Source organism: Hyla sarda, chromosome 6, assembly GCF_029499605.1.
Source record: "Hyla sarda isolate aHylSar1 chromosome 6, aHylSar1.hap1, whole genome shotgun sequence".
Classification (NCBI taxonomy): Eukaryota; Metazoa; Chordata; class Amphibia; order Anura; family Hylidae; genus Hyla; species Hyla sarda.
The window spans coordinates 90,826,969-90,846,831 of NC_079194.1; the positions used below are offsets into that span (position 1 = coordinate 90,826,969).

The window sequence follows — 19,863 nt, forward strand, 5'->3', positions numbered from 1 at the left end:
AGAAACGGTGACGTTTGTGTCCATTCGACTGACTGGTTCAATGCAGCTGAGGAATTATATAGTCTGAAAGCACTCAGCCTTGGGGCACTGTATGCCCAATAACCATAAATACTTTTATTTCATTAGCAATAGGTTAGAATGCCAAGACATTATCCGTTCCATGCCGATTTTATATTGTATGAAAAGAATTGTACAAAAAGAAAAAGTTTAAAAAAAAAAGGTTGTCAATGGCAATATGAAGTGTACCGGATTTTTCGCTGTATAAGACGCACCTTTTCTTCCCCAAAACTGGGGGAGGGAAGTTGGTGTGTCTTGTACGGCAAATACCTGTCCTATCACGGCAGTCCCTGCGGCCATCAACAGCCAGGACCCGCGGCTAATACAGGACATCACCGATCGCGGTGATGTCCTGTATTAACTCTTCAGACGTGGCGATCAAAGCTGACCGCCGCATCTGAAGCGAAAATAACACTAACCCGGCTGTTCAGTCGGGTTGTTCGGGACCGCCGCGGCGTCCCGAACAGCTTACAGGACAGGAGGGAGGGACCTTACCTGCCCCCTCGGTGTCTGCTCCGTGCCGGGATCCCCTGCATGGCCGGCGCTCTCCTTCGTCGTCATCATTTCGTCACGCACGCCGTCCCGTCATCCAATAGGAGCGGCATGCGTAGCGACGTGATGGCGGCGACGAAGAGCGAGGATACCCGGCAGCAGAGACGTTCCGGAGCGACGGGGACACCCCGGGGACGCGGCGACAGCGACGTAGGGCGACAACCAGGGCAGTGGTGACGGGTACGGAGCGGCGGGGACACATGAGTATAACCTCCTATACCAGTGGTCTTCAACCTGCAGCGCTCCAGATGTTGCAAAACTACAACTCCCAGCATGCCCGGACAGCCAACGGCTGTCCGGGCATGCTGGGAGTTGTAGTTTTGCAACATCTGGAGGTCCGCAGATTAAAGATCACTGTCCTATACTTTACATTGTATTTGGTTCAGAATCTTTATTTTCTAGATTTTTATCCTATAAAATTAGGTGCATCTTATATGACGAAAAATACGTTATTTAACAAGTTCTATAAAATATGAAAAAAGCTATTTTACCAATTGTTTACATAGTGTAGAAAATGCTCAAAATCGCCCAAAGTCAAGTATTTATGCAAATTCTGTCACATTATAGTTAGATTTAAACACAACTTCTGCAGCACAAAATACACATGGCGAAGAAAGTTGCACACCAGTTTGCATACCACTTGTTACGAAAGAGGTCATAAGACAAGCCTATGTGTACCCCAGTCTAAGGGCCAATGAACTCCACAACATTACAGCTCCATTAGACCCAGCATTGAATTGTTAAAGGGGTATTCCATGAAAAAACATCAACTGGCTCCTGAAAATTAAACAGAATTGTAAATTATTTCTATTAAAAAAAATCTTAATCCTACCAGTACTTATCAGCTGCTGAAGTTGAGTTGTTATTTTCTGTCTGACCACAGTGCTCTCTGCTGACACCTCTGTCTGTCTCAGGAACTGTACAGAGCAGGAGAGGTTTGCTATGGGGATATGCTACTACTCTGGATAGTTCCTGAGACAGAGGTGTCAGCAGAGAGCACTGTGGTCAGACAGAAAAGAAAAACTCAACTTCAGCAGCTGATAAGTACTGGTAGGATTAAGATTTTTTTAATAGAAGTAATTTACAAATGTTTCTGGGGTCAGCTGAAATTAAAAAAAATGTAAACATTTTTTTTCTTCATGGAATAATACCCCTTTAGAGGCGTTAACTAGCTATAACAAAACAGAACTAATTTCTAACAAAAAACAGCACCACACTTGTTCTCAGGAAGTGTGAGGTATTACAATTTGGCTCTATTTGCTTTAATAGAACTTAGCTGCAAAACCACACAACCGGAGGACAAATATGGTGTTTTTTTGGATTTTTTTAAAGGGGTATTCCAGGAAAAAACCTTTTTTTTAATATATCAACAGGCTTCAGAAAGTTAATCAGATTTGTAAATTACTTCTATTAAAAAATCTTAATCCTTTCAGTACTTATGAGCTTCTGAAGTTAAGGGTGTTCTTTTCTGTCTAAGTAATCCCTGATGACACGTGTCTCGGGAACCGCCCAGTTTAGAAGAGGTTTGCTATGGGAATTTGCTTCTAAACTGGGCGGTTCCCGAGACAGGTGTCATCAGAGATCACTTAGACAGAAAAGAACAACCTTAACTTCAGAAGCTCATAAGTACTGAAAGGATTAAGATTTTTTTAATAGAAGTAATTTGCAAATCTGTTTAACTTTCTGGAGCCAGTTGATATATTAAAAAAAAAAGTTTTTTCCTGGAATACCCCTTTAATATCCTGGATAACTCCTTTAATATCCTGGATAACCCCTGCTTTTGTTGCAACTCCAAAACTTTTTTTCCTACAAAGTCGCACATGAGCAACTGGCATGAATACCTCATGTGGTCAAATTGATTTTGGATTCCCAATTGTTTTTTAGGGAGCGACAATTATCACTGTATGTAATAGTTTTTATACATACAGCCCACATTATATCATTGTCCGTCAACAGAAATGACAGGCAAAGGCTTCTTGAAGAAAGACATTGTATAGAAATCTTTATCAACCATTCATTGAGATATATTATCCTCTGACTGCAAAGTTGAAGTCAGCGCAGAAACTCGCCATGTTCACATCACTCTTATTTACACTTGGTGCCATTTTTGAAATGTTACAGATCAGCCTGAAATGTCAGTGTCTGGATTTTTTTTTTCCACTGTGACCACGGTGCATAACATCATACAAGACAAAACATATTTCGGAAAGTATGACCCGCCCCTTTATCTCCAGAATAAGAGAAAGATTTCCATTTCCCTTTCTGTGTTGTACTAATAAGGTAAAGACCTACAAATAAATTACAAAATAAACATATGCTGCTATTACATGGCTGCATACACTTGTGGGACTAGAAGAGTTCACTTCTACCAGTTATTGTCTGGGCCAGGGCTGTCATCATGGCATTCTGTATAGGTACAAGACAAGGCTTCAGTATAGGGTGCAGGAGTACATCGGCGCTGAACGGACCCAGGACACAGCAGGTAAGAAAGTAAAATCCAATTTATTTGATGCAACACGTTTCCCTGCGCAAGCACAGATTCATCAGGCATGCCTGATGAATCTGTGCTTGCGCACGGAAACGCGTTGCATCAAATAAATTGGATTTTACTTTCTTACCTGCTGTGTCCTGGGTCCGTTCAGCGCCGATGTACTCCTGCACCCTATACTGAAGCCTTGTCTTGTATCTATACGTTGTGGAATCCACACCAGGAGGGCCGCAGACGGACCATTGTATCCAAGCGATTTCCATTGTTGTGTATGAGGCTACACAACCACCCAGGGTGAGCAGTTTAAAATTAGCTTTTACTCTCCCCTCCCCCCCATCTCCGGTGGTATTACCCTATGGAGCGCCTTCTCTCCTGTTTTTAGAATCAGGGCATTCTGGCCCCTTCTCCTGCACGGTCTGGCGGTCTAGATGGTTCAGCAGTATCGGCTACTTGTTTGGGCTAATACTGAAAAACAGATAAATGAATCACCACACTTGGAGGATGATCAACCAGTTTTTTGTAGAGTAAAAATGTTATACAAAACAATGTTTATTTTGTTTATTAGCTTTGTGAATTTTACATTATGGCGTATGTTTTTTCAGATTAGATATATCTTCAATCATCTTAATATCCATAGAATAACATTTATCTTAGGGCAATGGGATCTGACAATGGATTCACTCCTGGTGACTGCTTTTCGGGGAGCTGATCAGACCACCGTGCCACCAAAGAGGCCCCACAAGTAATATTTAAATGCTACTGTCAGCGGCATTTAAACTGTTGAAATAGCTGCCAATGGCGATTACTATGTGGTGGCTATTGGTGGCTATTAGCGGCCCTCCCTATACCTCCTTAACTATCCCATAACTTAAAGGGGTATTCCACCCCTAGACATCTTATCCCCTATCCAAAGGATAGGGTACAAGATGTCTGATCACAGGGGTCCCGCCGCTGGGGACCCCCGCAATATAGCATGCGGAACCCACCTGTTTCTGCTCCGGAAGCGCTGGAGGGTCTGGGTCCCGTCCCCTCAATGCAAGTCTATGGGAGGGGGCGTGACGGCCGTCACACGGGGCAGAGTCGTGACGTCACGGACTTCCGTTCCGGTGGTCGGGACCCAGACCCTCCAGCGCTTCCAGAGCAGAAACAGGTGGGTGCCGCATGCTATATTGCGGGGGTCCCCAGCGGCGGGACCCCCACAATAAGACATCGTATCCCCTAGCCTTTGGATAGGGGATAAGATGTCTAGGGGTGGAGTACCCCTTTAACTGGATGTCATATATTGTGAGGGCTAGATGAATAGTTCACAGTAGGTCGTGTGTTGACTTGACCTGCAAGTTTTCCAGTTCTCAATATTTTCGAACATCTGAGCCTCCACCTTGAAAAACTTACAAGACTTACAGAATCTGATAATTTTGTTTTAATTATATTGCAAAGTATAATGATTTCCAGGAAGAAAAGCCCTATTTCACTGCTAATGCTCATTGATTTAAGTTATATATCAATGGAATCCATCAAGATCTGCCTCATCTCCAAGAATAAGGAAACAGAACATAACATACATCTCTGAGCAGACCCAAAGAAATCCCAAAAATATATAGAGCACTTTCAATGTGTCAATTGGTGATCAATGTTGGTCCAAGATATTAGACAATGTTATCTTCTTACTAGTATCTAAGACACAGAGATTTACAATGCTTACCCTTAAAGCAGGGGAGTCTCAAACTCAAATTATCTGGGGGCCACTGGAGGTAGCGGCTGGGTGAGGTTGGGTGGCATGCCCCCCCTCGCATATAATGCCCCCATCATGCGCCCCTCATCACCCACCAGCAACACCCCCCTGTAGTCATAGCGTGAGCTGACGGATGATGGGGGTGCTACTGTTGAGGGGGGGGGGGGGGAAGCATTACGTAGGCAGCAGTTTCCCCACATTAGGTAGCCTTAGAACAGATTACCCACATTAGATAGCGCAGCACAGTTTCCCCACATTAGGTAGCACAGCACAGTTTCCCCACATTAGGTAGCCGTAGGACAGATTCCCCACATTAGGTAGCCCTTGCACAGATTCCCCACCTGGACAGCACTACTTACATCTGCCTGTGGGGACTTCTTTGCGGAGGTGCGCGCTATACGTGACGTCATCGCACGCGCTGCGCCAGATGTCGGCATCCCTGCACGCCGCTTACAAACACGTCACTCACCACACGCACCTCCAGTAGAAAGTCCCCGCAGACAGATGTAAGTAGCAGTTTAGTGAGTAAGACTGGTTCCTCCATCATAAGTGCACCAGGTCCCATGTAGCAGTGTTTGCCGAAGTGTGTGAAGTCTTCTGGCATTTAGCCCTGCTTGCCTGATGCAGGGCTAAATGCCTGAAGAAATCACCTGCCCGGCGCCCGGAACTGCATGTCCCGGGCATCAGGCGATACAAATTCCAGATCCCTGGTGCAGGTTGCAAAATTTTGCTCTGCGGGTTGCAAATGGCCCGCGGGCCAGGAGTTTGAGACCCCCTGCCTTAAAGCATATTCAATATGTTTTACTGCACATTTTAGCCACAAAGGTGAACAAAGAGCAGCCACTGAAATTGTACATAACTACCCGAAATATTATGCACCAGTAAGAATTGTGTAGTTGCTTTGGGTACACCACGTCTGGGATTTGCCTAGTCATGTTCTGTAATAACTTTATTCATTATTATAATGTGCCTTTTATTGACAAAAGCATCCATCTAAACTATTAAGTCAGTCGAAAAGCATCAGTCAAAAAGCATAAAGTGGATAAAGAAGAGGGGGCTTCAGAACACTCAGTGACGTCAATCATTGTACTCCAGGGGGGAGATTGTCCCTTTAAGACCTACAATAATTCCTAGAGACAGAAAGCAAGGGCGCCAGCTGTGGAGTGACAAGCACTGGCCAGGTCTCTGTGTGACACCATTGTCAGGACACAGGTACAGATAATTGTCTGCTCAAATTCCCATAGTATCCAACAAGTTGGCATTGAAAAACTGAGAGAATGGATGGCGCTGGCTGACTGTAATGACTTCACGCAGGGTCACCTCGGAAACCTCCGATAGAGGGGGCTCATTGTGTGGGGGACACTTGCTAGGAACGTTACAGAAATCTCACAAATCCATACTGCTATGTGAACTCCCCTTTAAATTAACAAGGTTTATATGAGGAATGGCTGCTTTTTAAGCTGCAAGATCGGAGCCAAGGAGGGAATGTGCTTTAATTCAAAGCCAGCTAACTGGGGATTTTCTCACAAGACAAAAAGATCAGGAGAACCAGTGACTGTAAGACTGCATTTCAATTCGATCACTTGGGAAAAATGCCAGGGAAAATAGCAACATGCAAACCTATAACAATATTCAGGGTATGTGCACAACGAGTTCAATGGGACTCATTTTTAGAGCTGGGCGGTCTGACCAAATATGTGTATCACGGTATTTTTGTAACTTATGGTGGTTCCACGTTATATAACGGTATTTCTTTCACCCCCACCCCACCCCAAATCATGTGACCCGCGAGCGCTCTTCTGCTCCCCCCCAAATCATGTGACCCGCGAGCGCTCTTCTGCTCCCCCCCCCAAATCATGTTACCAGCCAGTGCTGTTCTACTCCCCCCACCAAATCATGTGACCCGCCAGCGCTGTTCTGCTCCCCCCCCCCAATTAATTTTCAGCCCAGCGGGGTACTACTCACATATGTCACCCGCAAGCATTGCCCTCCTCCTCTTTGTTGGGAGCCGCCGGCGCTGGAATTCACCGTACACCAGTGGTCTCCAACCTGCGGACCTCCAGATCTTGCAAAACTACAACTCACAGCATGCCTGGACAGCCAACAGCTGTACTGGCATGCTGGGAGTTGTAGTTTTGCAACAGCTGGAGGTCCGCAGGTTTAAGACCACTTCTGTACGCTGTATCCCTATGCCCGGGCTGCAAAAGATAAAGAAAATAAACTTTAACGTACCTACGTCGGCCTTACACTGGGGACTGGAACGTCGGACAGCCGTCAGCCCATCACCGGCCGAAGTGATGTCCTGCCCCGGCCAGTGATAGGCTGAGCCCACTGTCATGTAAGAAGCCGGCTTTCCGGGCATGCTGAGAGTTTTAGTTTTGCAACATCTGGAGGTCCGCAGGTTGGAGACCACTGGCGTACAGTATAGAGTTCCAGCGCTGGCGGCTCCCAACAAAGAGGAGGAGGGCAGTGCTTGCGGGTGACATATGTGAGTAGTACCCCGCTGGGCTGATAATGAATTGGGGGGGGAGAAGAACAGCGCTGGCGGGTCACATGATTTGGTGGTGGTGGGGGGGACAGAACAGCGCTGGCGCTGGTAACATGATTTGGTGGGGGGGAACAGAACAGTGCTGGCGGGTCACATGATTTGGTGGGGGGGGAGTAAAACAGCGCTGGTGGGTCACATGATTTGGTGGGGGGGGGGAGTAGAACAGCGCTGGCGGGTCACATGATTTGGTGGTGGTGGGGGGGGGTGGGGGGAGGGGTAGAACAGCGCTGGCGGGTCACGTATGATTAGTTCCCCGATGTGGGGACAGCGCTGCGCTGGGCTGATAATTAATTCCCAAGGGGGAGGGGCCAAACCGGTATTGCGGTATGGGGAAAAATTCATATCGTGCAGCCCAAAAATTTCGGGATTCGGTATAAACCAGTATACCGCCTAGCCCTACTAATTTTGTCCCAAAAATGCCTCAGTTGTCAGCTGACCATTCCTCAGTGTCTTAGGCAGGGAATCTAATGTTGTTGAAAATTTAGTTGTCACAACAAGTTGCCAGGAAGGCAGAAAAGTGTATTCTAGAATGAACACAAATGGATAACAAACCATTTCACTAGGTGATGTGACTAATTTTACACCAATTTACCAATATAGAGACCACCTAAAATCCTATTTTATATATCAACCACCTCCATTGTAGAACACACAATTTAATCTTACTATTTGGACGCCATTCAATCAGTTTGTAGCTTTGGCCTGTGTTCTGAATGAAGAAAATAAAAAGATAGTTGACATGTTTTATGCATGCGCCTGTCCCAGGCTCTGCCAATCCAAAAAGCCACAGACCTCACTTTCAAGCTGATGCCAAAGGACACACAGTACAAACTCTGGGTATGAGAAAAAAACTTAAAGCAATTATTTATCATACATAAAGCTCACTTTGTGTGTGATCATTTCTGCATGATGGAATGCCATACTTCATAGTCGATTGTTACACAACAACAGTTGGCCATAGCCGAAAAAGATCAAATGGTTGTGCTAGAATTTCATAAAAATAGAACTTTGGCATTTTTATGGTAATGCTTTAAAGGGGTACTCCGCCCCTAGACATCTTATCCAAAAGGATAGGGGATAAGATGTCAGATCGCCGGGGTCCCGCCGCTGGGGACCCCCACAATATAGTAAGCTGCACCCACCTGTAACTGCTTCCGGAAACGCTGGAGGCTCTCAGGCTAATTCCTCCCGACGACGGAAGATCGTGACATCCTCCCTAATTCCTCCCGACCACGGAAGATTGTGACATCCTCCCTAATTCCTCCCGACCACGGAAGATCGTGACATCCTCCCTAATTCCTCCCGACGACGGAAGATCGTGACATCCTCCCTAATTCCTCCCGACCACGGAAGATCGTGACATCCTCCCTAATTCCTCCCGACCACGGAAGATTGTGACATCCTCCCTAATTCCTCCCGATGACGGAAGATCGTGACATCCTCCCTAATTCCTCCTGATGACGAAAGATCGTGACATCCTCCCTAATTCCTCCCGACCACGGAAGATCGCCGTCACGCCCCCTCCCATAGACTTGCATTGAGGGGGCGGGGCATGGCATCACACGGGGCAGAGTCGTGACGTCACGATCTTCCGTCCCCATGGTCGGGAGGAATTCGCCTGAGAGCCTCCAGCGTTTACGGAAGCAGTTACAGGTGGGTGCAGCTTACTATATTGCAGGGGTCCCCAGTGATCTGACATATTATCCCCTATCCATTGGATAGGGGATAAGATGTCTAGGGGCGGAGTACCCCTTTAATATGATTTGTATGATGTGCTCTAAAGTAGCCATCTGAGCAGAACTGATAGACAGCACATTAGAAAAAACAAACAAACACAAAGTCACAGATTTCGGCAGGACTGGATGTGTATGGAGGCCTCCCGAATCTTTCGCAACAGATGATATTGCAGGAGAAAAAATTTGATTTAAAATTGTCCAACCTTTTTGTCAGGTAAAGAGTACAGAACATGTAATACCTCCCTGTACTGTAGGGGGCGGTACCAGACACCAGTCAGTACATACGCTCCAGTAATACAGGAGTTTTACCAGTGAATGCCCATTCTGATTGGTCAGTTCATTGACATGTTTCACAGATCTGGACTGTCCATAACATTGTATGTTGAGTCTGGTTTCAAGTTACAATGGTCCAGAAAAGACCATTGTATGCTGAAACTATTGTATGTTGAGGCCATTGTAAGTTGAGGGATCACTGTACTGCATATTTGCATCAGAGGTGTATACCATTAGTCTTTCTCACCAATATTATCGACAGGAGGCAGAAGCGTAATGTCAGCCCAGCCCTATGCCCAGTGCAGCACCTGAGGGGGCAAGACAACTTCTGTAGAAATAAAAACCACATTAGCTGCCAGTAAGGACTTTCTAGGAAACCCTGCTCCCTGGCACTTAAAGGGGTAATTCGCCCCTAGATACCTTATCCACTACCCAAAAGATAGGGGATAAGATGTCTAGAGGCAGAGTACCCCTTTAAAAGGGTACTACCGTGGAAATTTTATTTTTATTTTTTAAATCAACTAGTGCCAGAAAGTTAAACAGATTTGTAAATCACTTCTATTAAAAAATCTTAATCCTTCCAGTACATTTTAGGGGCTGTATACTAAAGAGAAATCCAAAAAAGAAATGCATTTCCTCTGATGTCATGACCACAGTGCTCTCTGCTGACCTCTGCTGTCCATTTTAGGAACTGGAGAAAATCCCCATAGCAAACATATGCTTCTCTGGACAGTTCCTAAAATGAACAGCAGATGTCAGCAGAGAGCACTGTGGTCAGGACATGACAGGAAATGCATTTCTTTCTGGATTTCTCTTTAGTATACAGCCCCTAAAAAGTACTGGAAGGATTAAGATTTTTTAATAGAAGTGATTTACAAATCTGTTTAACTTTCTGGCACCAGTTGATTTAAAAAAATAAAAATAAAAGTTTTCCACGGTAGTACCCCTTTAAGTCTTGGTTTTCCTCTGTTCATTTCATGGTTCCCATGGGGTCTTTTTGATTCATATTGCTGTACATTTGTGGACATTACAGCATTTTAATATGTAAACATGAAATTTGCTTACAGAATGAAACAATGTTTAAACAAAAAGAAAATACAGAAAACAGCTTGTTGCTGCCCTGCTGAAACCCTACGAGAGCCATATAAGAAGGAAGAGATGAGACAAGACCCTGGGACCAGAGTCTCAGATGTGTACATTCACGGGACGAGACTACAGCGGTACCTTGCAAGCGCTGGCAGCCGAGAGTATGGAGCCCCAGGGTGTATTCAGATTTCACAAACAGCTCACTACAGCTGTGCAGCCGACATCTAAACAGTCTGAAGCACTGCAGACACAAAGGTCTGGGGAGGAAGATGACGCCATTTCCACGCACAGTTATGTCAGTTGTGTTATAGTTTAAACCAAAGCATTGTCGGTATTTATGGCAGCATGGGACGGGAACATGAGATTCATCTTTTATTTATTAAATCAATCCATTTTCCTGTAGGACACTGTGTGACAAAATACTCATATGGAACAAACCAGGGGGCCAACCAGATTAAAAAGGTTCCTGTAGGAAGTCATGTAGTCTTTTTCTGTCAGACACGGTGCTCTCTGCTGCCACCTCTGTCCTCGCCAAGAACTGTCCAAAGAAGAAGCAAATCCTCATAGCTATTCTTCTCCGGACATTTCCTGATATGGACCGAGCTGGCAGCAGAGAGCACCGTGTCTGACTGGAAAGACTTTACAACTTCCTCAAGGTCATATAGTAGCTGAAAAGTACTGGAAGGCTTTAGTTTTGTTTCTTTAAATAGAAGTAATTTACAAATTTGGATAACTTTCTGGCACATTTTAAGTTGTTATCATTTAAAAAGGGGACATTAGTAATAGTACAAGGCAAAATACAAAACATACTGTACTTTCCTGTATTTTTTATTTTATTAGTGTGTGTGTGTATATGTATATATATATATATATATATATATATATATATATATATATATATATATTAGGGGTGTGAATCGCCAATAATTTGGCGATTCGATTCGAATCGCGATACCAGGGTGGCGATTCGATATATCGCAATATATCGCGATACTGTCATGTTGGCGATATATCACGATATATCGCGATATTCCCTGTTAAAAGCTTGGGAAAACTTATTCTAGCTGAGAAAGAACAAGGTCCCGCGCGAGTTGTCCTGTGAGTGCGTACGTTTTCCTTCCTGTTTGTTCTGAGTCTGTAGTCTCGCGGTAGCAGCCTGCGAGTGGGACAGAGCTGATAACAGGTACACTGCCAACTAGTGGTCAGGAGTTTAAGTGTTATAAAAAAAATAAGACAGACAAATAGGACTGTGACTCAGTGAGTGAAATACAGTAAATGTTAATTATAATAATTTATAAAAAATATTGATTCTCAGAATTTTAAAATCGATTCAGTATCGCGGAACAAAAAATCGCGATAATCGCGCAAATCGATTTTTTCTTACATCCCTAATATATATATATATATACACACACACAAGAAAAAAGAAAGATAGCCGGCACAACAGCCTAATACACGGGTGCACACTGCCATGGCATCAGAGTATACAAAAAAAGAGGATTGCAGCAGCACACATTGGTCAAAAAAATTGAGGCTCTTAGCGCACTTTTTGATCAAAACGTGTCCCCCATCCACCACGGGGAGGTGGCCTCATTTAGGATGGGAACCTAGCACAAATTCTGAGCCTAACACTCAACTATCCACTCACCTCTGCTGGGCATATAGCCTCTGACTGGGTGACATGCTGGATCCATTTAAAACTCCACCTGTGAGAATGGGGAGGGGTGCACAGCTAAAGAGGGTGCCATTTCCCCCTGAATTGTACACACAAGAAAAAAGAAAGATAGCCAGCACAACAGCCTAATACACGGGTGCACACTGCCATGGCATCAGAGTATACAAAAAAAAGAGGATTGCAGCAGCACACATTGGTCAAAAAAATGTATTAGGCTGTTGTGCCGGCTATCTTTCTTTTTTCTTGTGTGTACAATTCGGGGGGTAATGGCACCCTGTTTAGCTGTGCACCCCTCCCCCTTTCTCACAGGTGGAGTTTTAAATGGATCCAGCATGTCACCCAGTCAGAGGCTCTATGCCCAGCAGAGGTGAGTGGATAGTTGAGTGTTAGGCACAGAATTTGTGCTAGGTTCCCATCCTAAATGAGGCCACCTCCCCGTGGTGGATGGGGGACACGTTTTGATCAAAAAGTGCGCTAAGAGCCTCAATTTTTTTGACCAATGTGTGCTGCTGCAATCCTCTTTTTTTGTATATATATATATATATATATATATATATATATATATATATATATATACGCATACATACACACACACATACCCACAATTTTAAAACAAAAATTGGGTTCTCTGCTTTAGACAGTTTATACTATGACAATAGGGTGATTGCAAAGTGAGTACACTGCTCAAAAAAATAAAGGGAACACTTAAACAACACAATGTAACTATGTCAATGACACTTCTGTGAAATCACACTGTCCACTCAGGAAGCAACACTGATTGACAATCAATTTCACATGCTGTTGTGCAAATGGAACAGACAACAGGTGGAAATTATAGGCAATTAGCAAGACACCCCAATAAAGGAGTGGTTCTGCAGCTGGGGACCACAGACCACTTCTCATTTTCTATGCTTCCTGGCTGATGTTTTGGTTACTTTTGAATGCTGGCGGTGCTTTCACTCTAGTGATAGCATGAGACGGAGTCTACAACCCACACAAGTGGCTCAGGTAGTGCAGTTCATCCAGGATGGCACATCAATGCAAGCTGTGGCAAGAAGTTTTGCTGTGTGTCAGCGTAGTGTCCAGAGCATGGAGGCGCCACCAGGAAACAGGCCAGTACATCAGTAGACGTGGAGGAGGCCATAGGAGGGCAACAACTCAGAAGCAGGACCGCTACCTCTGCCTTTGTGCAAGGAGGAGCAGGAGGAGCACTTCCAAAGCCCTGCAAGAGGACTTCCAGCAGGCCACAAATGTGCATGTGTCCATTCAAACTAGGGCTGGGCGGTATACTGGTTCATACTGAATACCGAAATTTTTGTGCTGCACTATATGAATTTTCCCTCATACCGCAACACCGGTTTGGCCCCTCCCCTCAAGTATGAATGAGTTATCAGCCCAGCGCTGCGCTGTCTCAACATCGGGGAACTAATCAAATGTGACCCGCGAGCGCTGTTCTGCCCCCCCCCCCCCCCCCCCCCAAATTAATTATCAGCCCAGCGATGCGCTGTCCCCATCGGGATAAATACTCACATATCGGTCCGCCGGCGCTGACACTCTATACTGTACGCTGTATCGGTCCGGACCAGCTTCCTGGGAAGGTGAACGTCGGACAGTGATAGGTTGACAGTGATAGGTTGAGCCAACTGTCATGTAAGAAGCCGGCTGGCTTCTTACATGACAGTGCGCTCAGCCTATCACCGGCCAAGGCGGAACATCGCTGCGGCCGGTGATAGGCTGGCGGATCTCCAACGTTCCCATCCCCAGGAAGAGCTTGAGGCCGACGTAGGAACGTGCGTTAAAGTTAATTTTGTTTATCTTTTGCAGCCCAGGCACAGGGATGCAGCATACAGTATAGAGTGTCAGCGCCGGCAGCCCGCAACAATCAGGAGGACGAGGAGGCGATATGTGAGTATTTACGCCGATGGGGACAGCGCAGGGCTGGGCTGATAATTAATGGGGGGGGGGGGGGGAATACCGTTATATACCGTCGAACCGCTATAAGTTACAAAAATATTGTGTATTTGGTCATACCGCCCAGCCCTAACTCACACAGTCAAAAACAGACTCCATGAGGGTGGTATGAGGGCCCGACATCCACAGGTGGGTTGTGCTGACAGCCCAACACCGTGCAGGACGTTTGGCATTTGCCAGAGAACACTAAGTTCACAGATGAAAGCAGGTTCACGGCCTAATTTTCGGAGCTCCGCTCACAGCGTCCGGAAGTTCATTACTCTGAACGCTGTGTGCGGGCTTCCGTGTTCGCGGCCGCCGGGCGTGACGTCTCGCCGGGCCCCTCGCGACGTCTCGCCCGCCCCCTCGTGATGTCACGCCCGGCGGCCGCGAACACGGCAGCCCGCACACAGCATTCGGAGTAACGAACTTCCGGACGCTGTGAGCGGACCTCCGAAAGTCAGGGCAGCGCACAACCCCTTTAAAAGGTAATTTTTTTTTTTTTTCGTTGCTTTAGTTTTGCTTATGTGCGACATATTTATTAAACTGTCACAGGCGGGGTTGATACATTTTGTGTACAAGCAAAAAAAACTAAAATCACTTAAGAACACCATTTTGTATGATTCCTTGTCTTCTCTGCAACTTCTCTGCACAAAAAGTCACAGTTGCGATTTTGTGCTTTTGAAGGGGATGTCCGGGAATGCTGGGAGCTATAGTTTTGCAACAGTAAGAGGCACACTGACTGGGAAACCCTGCTTTAGGCTATTAACCCATTAGGAATCGCGTAATTGTTGTTACCTTTCTTATGATGAAATTCGCTAATCTTCCCCTGGTCCCAAGAAAATCAAAGTAAATGAAGGCCATTAGCGCAGCTTGCTACAGAACCGAAATAAAAGCTTACATCTGTTTCTTAGGGGCCACAGAACGGGAGCAGTCATTTAGTGAGCTTGTGTACATAGGTTTGCGTGCAGCAAATGTAACCAATTTGCATCCCTCCACATCCAATAACGTTTGCGGTGTAAACCTTTCATCCTAGTCAGCGGTTTCACCTATGCCGTAATCAGAGGCCAGGCATACATTGTGCCACAGGCCTTACTTTGTGGGGTGAAGAGGTTAATTGTAGCCTAGTAAATTACCAGTTCCACAGACAAACACATGCTTGAAGTAGGCCGAAATGAGCTTGTTCCTGGTGCGGATCTGCTTCCTGATTTCCTTACAGATCTGCTTCGAGGGGCAGCTGGTTCGCATTAAGCGGCCCTTTAAATATTCCAGGTTTAATTAACTTGTGTCCATATCATGCTAACATTAACAAACAAAAGAAAAACCTGGGGCGCACACGTCCAAATAACACAGTAAATGGAAGAAATAATGAGGGGGGACTCCTAAAACGCAAAGCGTTAACATGAGGCGACTGAATGGTGCAAGGGCAAAGGGCGGGTCGGCCTCTAACCTCTTCCACACAGCGACGGAATAACTACTAATTGCAATCTGTGGCAGGACCAAACTACAGGAGAGGGAAAATTAAGGGACACATACAGTGGTCCCTCAAGTTACAATATTAATTGGTTCCAGGACGACCATTGTATGTTGAAACCATTGTATGTTGAGACCAGAACTCTATGGAAACCTGGTAATTGGTTCTGAAGGCACCAAAATGTCATCCAAAAATAGGAAAAAGTGAGAATTAAAGAAAAATAAGTAGATAATTAATATAGATAAAGCAAATCCTTACATATAAAAGAAAGATCTGCTGGGAGCTGTAAATCACTGTCTATGTCAGTGTTTCCCAAGCAGGGAGCCGCCAGCTGTTGCAAAACTACAACTCCCAGCATGCCCGGACAGCCAAAGGCTGTCCGGGCTTGCTGGGAGTTGTAGTTTTGCAACAACTGGGGGCACCCTGCTTGGGAAACACTGGTCTATGTAGAGGACAGGAGCTTCTTCGGGGTCCTGTACAGTACACACAATGTCCTAAAAAAGTAACATGGAGTCGCCCCCACCTGGTGTCATAAGGAGCAGGTAACCCTGGTACAGGTAAAGAGTACAGAACATGTAATACCTCCCTGTACTGTAGGGGGCGATACCAGACACCAGTCAGTGCATGCACTTCAGTAATACAGGGGTTTTACCAGTGAATGCCCATTCTGATTGGTCGGTTCTTCCAGCCATTGACACGTTTCACAGATCTGGACTGTCCGTAGCATTGTATGTTGAGTCTGGTTTCAACTCACGATGGTCCAGAAAAGACCATTGTATGTTGAAACTATTGTATGTTGAGGCCATTGTAAGTTGAGGGATCACTGTATAGAGGAATAAGGTTCCGAACACACTGCGTTTCTGCTCCCTCAGTTGGCATCTCGCTAAAAACTAGGCGACTTTTCAGCCTAAGAAGTGAATAGGGTCCACTGTTCCCATTAACAGTATAAGTCGGCATCCCGTTTTCGGCAGGATACCAACGTTTTTGATTAACGGGGTGAGGAAATGTACTTTGTTGGTACCCTAAGGTTCTTTTTCCACCATCTAGACTGGTGATCCCACAACTGCTGTAAAACCTCAAGGTGAAGGCAGTACAGGTACGCTGAGAGTTGTAGTTGTGCTGGAGAGGCACAGGTTAGGGAACACTGATCTACATCGGTGGTCTTCAAACTGTGGCCATCTAAATGATGCATGCCCAGAAAGCCAACCGCTGCTAAACTACAACTCCCAGCCAATGGTTGTCCACGCATTATGGGAGTTGTAGTTTTGCAACAGCTGGGGCACAGTTTAGAGACCACTGATCTAGACAAGAAGCCAAAAAACTGCACAATGGGGGTATTTATCAATTCTCATTGTGGAAAGCTATTTGTGCAGATTGGGTTTTTTTCTTGCAGTGTTTTTGGCATATTTGCGCCAAAGTTATCATTTTGGGGCACCACCTTTGATGACTTTGATGCAAATAAAATATCTTCCAGTTACAGCTTCTTTCTAAGGGTATGTTCACACAGCGGAAAGTCAGTGCGGAATTTTGACGGAATATCCCGCAAGGACATTCAGTTTTAGCAGAGTCCCAGTGAAATCTATGGGATTCTGCTGCATTGTTTACAAGATTCCAGCATCCACAAAAAGACTAGACTATTCTTTTATGAGACGCCACATTTCCGAGCAGTCCTAGCGCCCACCGGATTCTTCCAACGTGCGGAATGTTCGCACGTGTTTTCCGTGCGGACATTGCACACAAAATGACATCATGTGAACATGGCCCGAGTCTGGGCTTTTAAAAAGCCCTTTGCACTCGAAATATGTGACTTTCAGAAGAGTCGCATATAGTAAATTTATTACCACTGCACTTTCCTGGCTAAATAATCAACCGAAAAGAAGACTTTGGATTTTGATCTGTTTTGTTTGTGGCACAAAAAAAACGCAAAAAGTGACTGTGCAAGACAAACGCGACAAAATAAAAAATAACTGTCCAAAGAGCTTAATAAATACCCCCCAAAGTTCACCACAGAAACAGCACCACTCCAGTTTAGAAGGTTGTGCCTAGTATTACAACTCAGGCTCGTTCACTTGGATTACCACTTCATTTCCAAGTTGTCTGCACGTACAGCTGGAATAGGTGGCAAAATCTAAGATTACATACCAAATTTTAAAGAAATATGGGGATTCTGAATCATCAATAGTAGAAAAAGCTTTATTGCTTTTCCAGTCAACACAAACAATCTACTGGGGATACCGCAGAGGATAGCTAAATGCTGGGGAGGGATTTATGAGTTTACGGAGAAGTGGAAACCCCTTAAAATGTACAACATAAATTCTTACTTCTGCAGCGAAAGACAATGTGGAATATCAATTAGGCCGCACTAACAGCTAAAGTGAAATTACAGTTCTGGCCCCGTCTCAGATATATGGGAATTCACTAAATTGAACTCCATTTGGTAGGTGTCCCATTATTTACAAGTAGACACATATGACGCACATGATTCATTGGTATCCGATTCACTTGTACAGAGCGCATGTTAATGTGCAAATTTAGCTGCAGATTTTCTGCTGCTGATTTTCCTACCCATAGAAGTCAATGAGTAGAATAGAAGTGCTGTTCCCATTAACCGTATTTGTCGACATCCCTTTATTGGCGAGATGCCTACGATTATCGGGGGTAGAAATGTAGTGTGTTTGTAGCCTAATATCCATAATAGAGAAGCTGCTTAGCAGTCTCACTTGTCTCTAGTGGTCACACACCTTACTTCTGTAATATAGTAAGATGACTGGGTTACCGTATATACTCGAGTATAAGCAGAGTTTTTCAGCACGATTTTTTGTGCTGAAAATGCCCCCCTCGGCTTATACTCGAGTTAACTCTCTGCCTGTCAATCCCTTCTAAGTGGTCTTCAACCTGCGGACCTCCAGATGTTGCAAAACTACAACTCCCAGCCATCGGCTGTCCGGGCATGCTGGAAGTTGTGGTTTTGAAACCTCTGGAGGTCCGCAGGTTGAAGACCACTGCGGCCTTCGTCATCATTCAGACCCCCCCCCCCCCCCCCCTTTAGTTTTCTACTAACCTCCCTTCGGTGGGAAGGAAGGGTGAGCTGGTCCGGGCCATCTATGCTGCAGGGACCGTCAGGTGGGGAGGGTTAGTCGTTCCGGGCTGTCCATTTTCACTGGGGGAGGGGGGGCCCTCTTCTCCGCGCTCCATGCCTAGTGATGTTGCCTTGATGACGACGCACAGGGATGTGCATGAACGTCCCTGTGCGTCGTTGTCAAGGCAATGTCACTAGGGGAGGTGAGTAGAAAACTAAAAAGGGGGGGGGGGATCTGGATGATGACGAAGGCTGCAGTGGTCTTCAACCTGCGGACCTCCAGAGGTTTCAAAACTACAACTCCCAGAATGCCCGGACAGCCGATGGCTGAAGGGATTGACAGGCGGTGATGATGATGAAGGGGGGGGGGGGGGATGATGACGGGGGTCTGGATGATGACATGGGGGGGGGGGATTATGTATTTCCCACCCTAGGCTTATAGTCAAGTCAATAACTTTTAATGGGTTTTTGGGGTGAAATTAGGGGCCTCGGCTTATATTCGAGTCGGCTTATACTCGAGTAAATATGGTATGTACAGAAAATCCACAAAATAAATCCTATTTGCTCCTGAAAACATTCCCAGCATTGGTTTGTAGAATAGTTGTGCTGGATCCTGCTATATAGAAACTTAAATGCACCTAGTTCCATCCTGTTTGTACCATTACACATGTATCCTGGGGTCTTGTTTTCTCATTTTTGCTTTATCTGCAAATCCATAAGCGTAACTCTCTTTCCAGATGTCAAGATCCAGGCACAGTAATAGAAAAAAAGAAAAAGTCTCCCCCCTTGCTGACAAAAACCATGCAAGTTCAAGTCAACGCTGAAGGCCAGATCAATCCACATGTGCACAGCTGCCAGGGAAGAGAAAAACTCTGCTGAATTCTACAATGTGCCGCCAGGGCAGCGGTGCCCAGCTGATATACCCACAGCAGAAATGGCATTATCCACATTAGGACCTGCTTTCTATGCCAATCTTTGCTCAGGTTTAGATTTTTTTATTACAGGTTTGGAAAGTTCTCGGCAATACTGAATACTGACCTCAGATGCCTTCTAGTGAATTACAGGTTTTATATTCCCCCATGTGCAAACTAAATGCAAATGCCCTATTGTTGTCCTGTTCAGGAATCTGTAAATAATGCAGGAGGAAAATGTTCCCCTATCTGCTTATGGTGCCGAGACGTGTTGCATTTCAATCAGTCTGTGTCCCTGCAGT

The 19,863-nt window shown here is 45.4% G+C and overlaps 1 protein-coding gene across 7 annotated transcripts in view; it reads right to left on the reverse strand.

Annotated features, from left to right (window-relative positions):
- The window catches only part of IL17RD (interleukin 17 receptor D), a 96,264-nt gene that overhangs the window by 67,164 nt on the left and 9,237 nt on the right, over positions 1–19,863 (reverse strand). Inside the window, exon 1 of one of the 7 annotated variants that reach the window (XM_056524411.1) lies at positions 13,678–13,755. The exons of 3 other annotated variants lie outside the window; for them this stretch is intronic. The gene's annotated coding sequence lies outside the window, so the exon portion shown is untranslated. Of the gene's footprint in view, positions 1–13,677; positions 13,793–19,863 lie in introns of those variants that run through there. 3 more of the 7 variants (XM_056524401.1, XM_056524404.1, XM_056524402.1) reach the window with 3 other exon arrangements.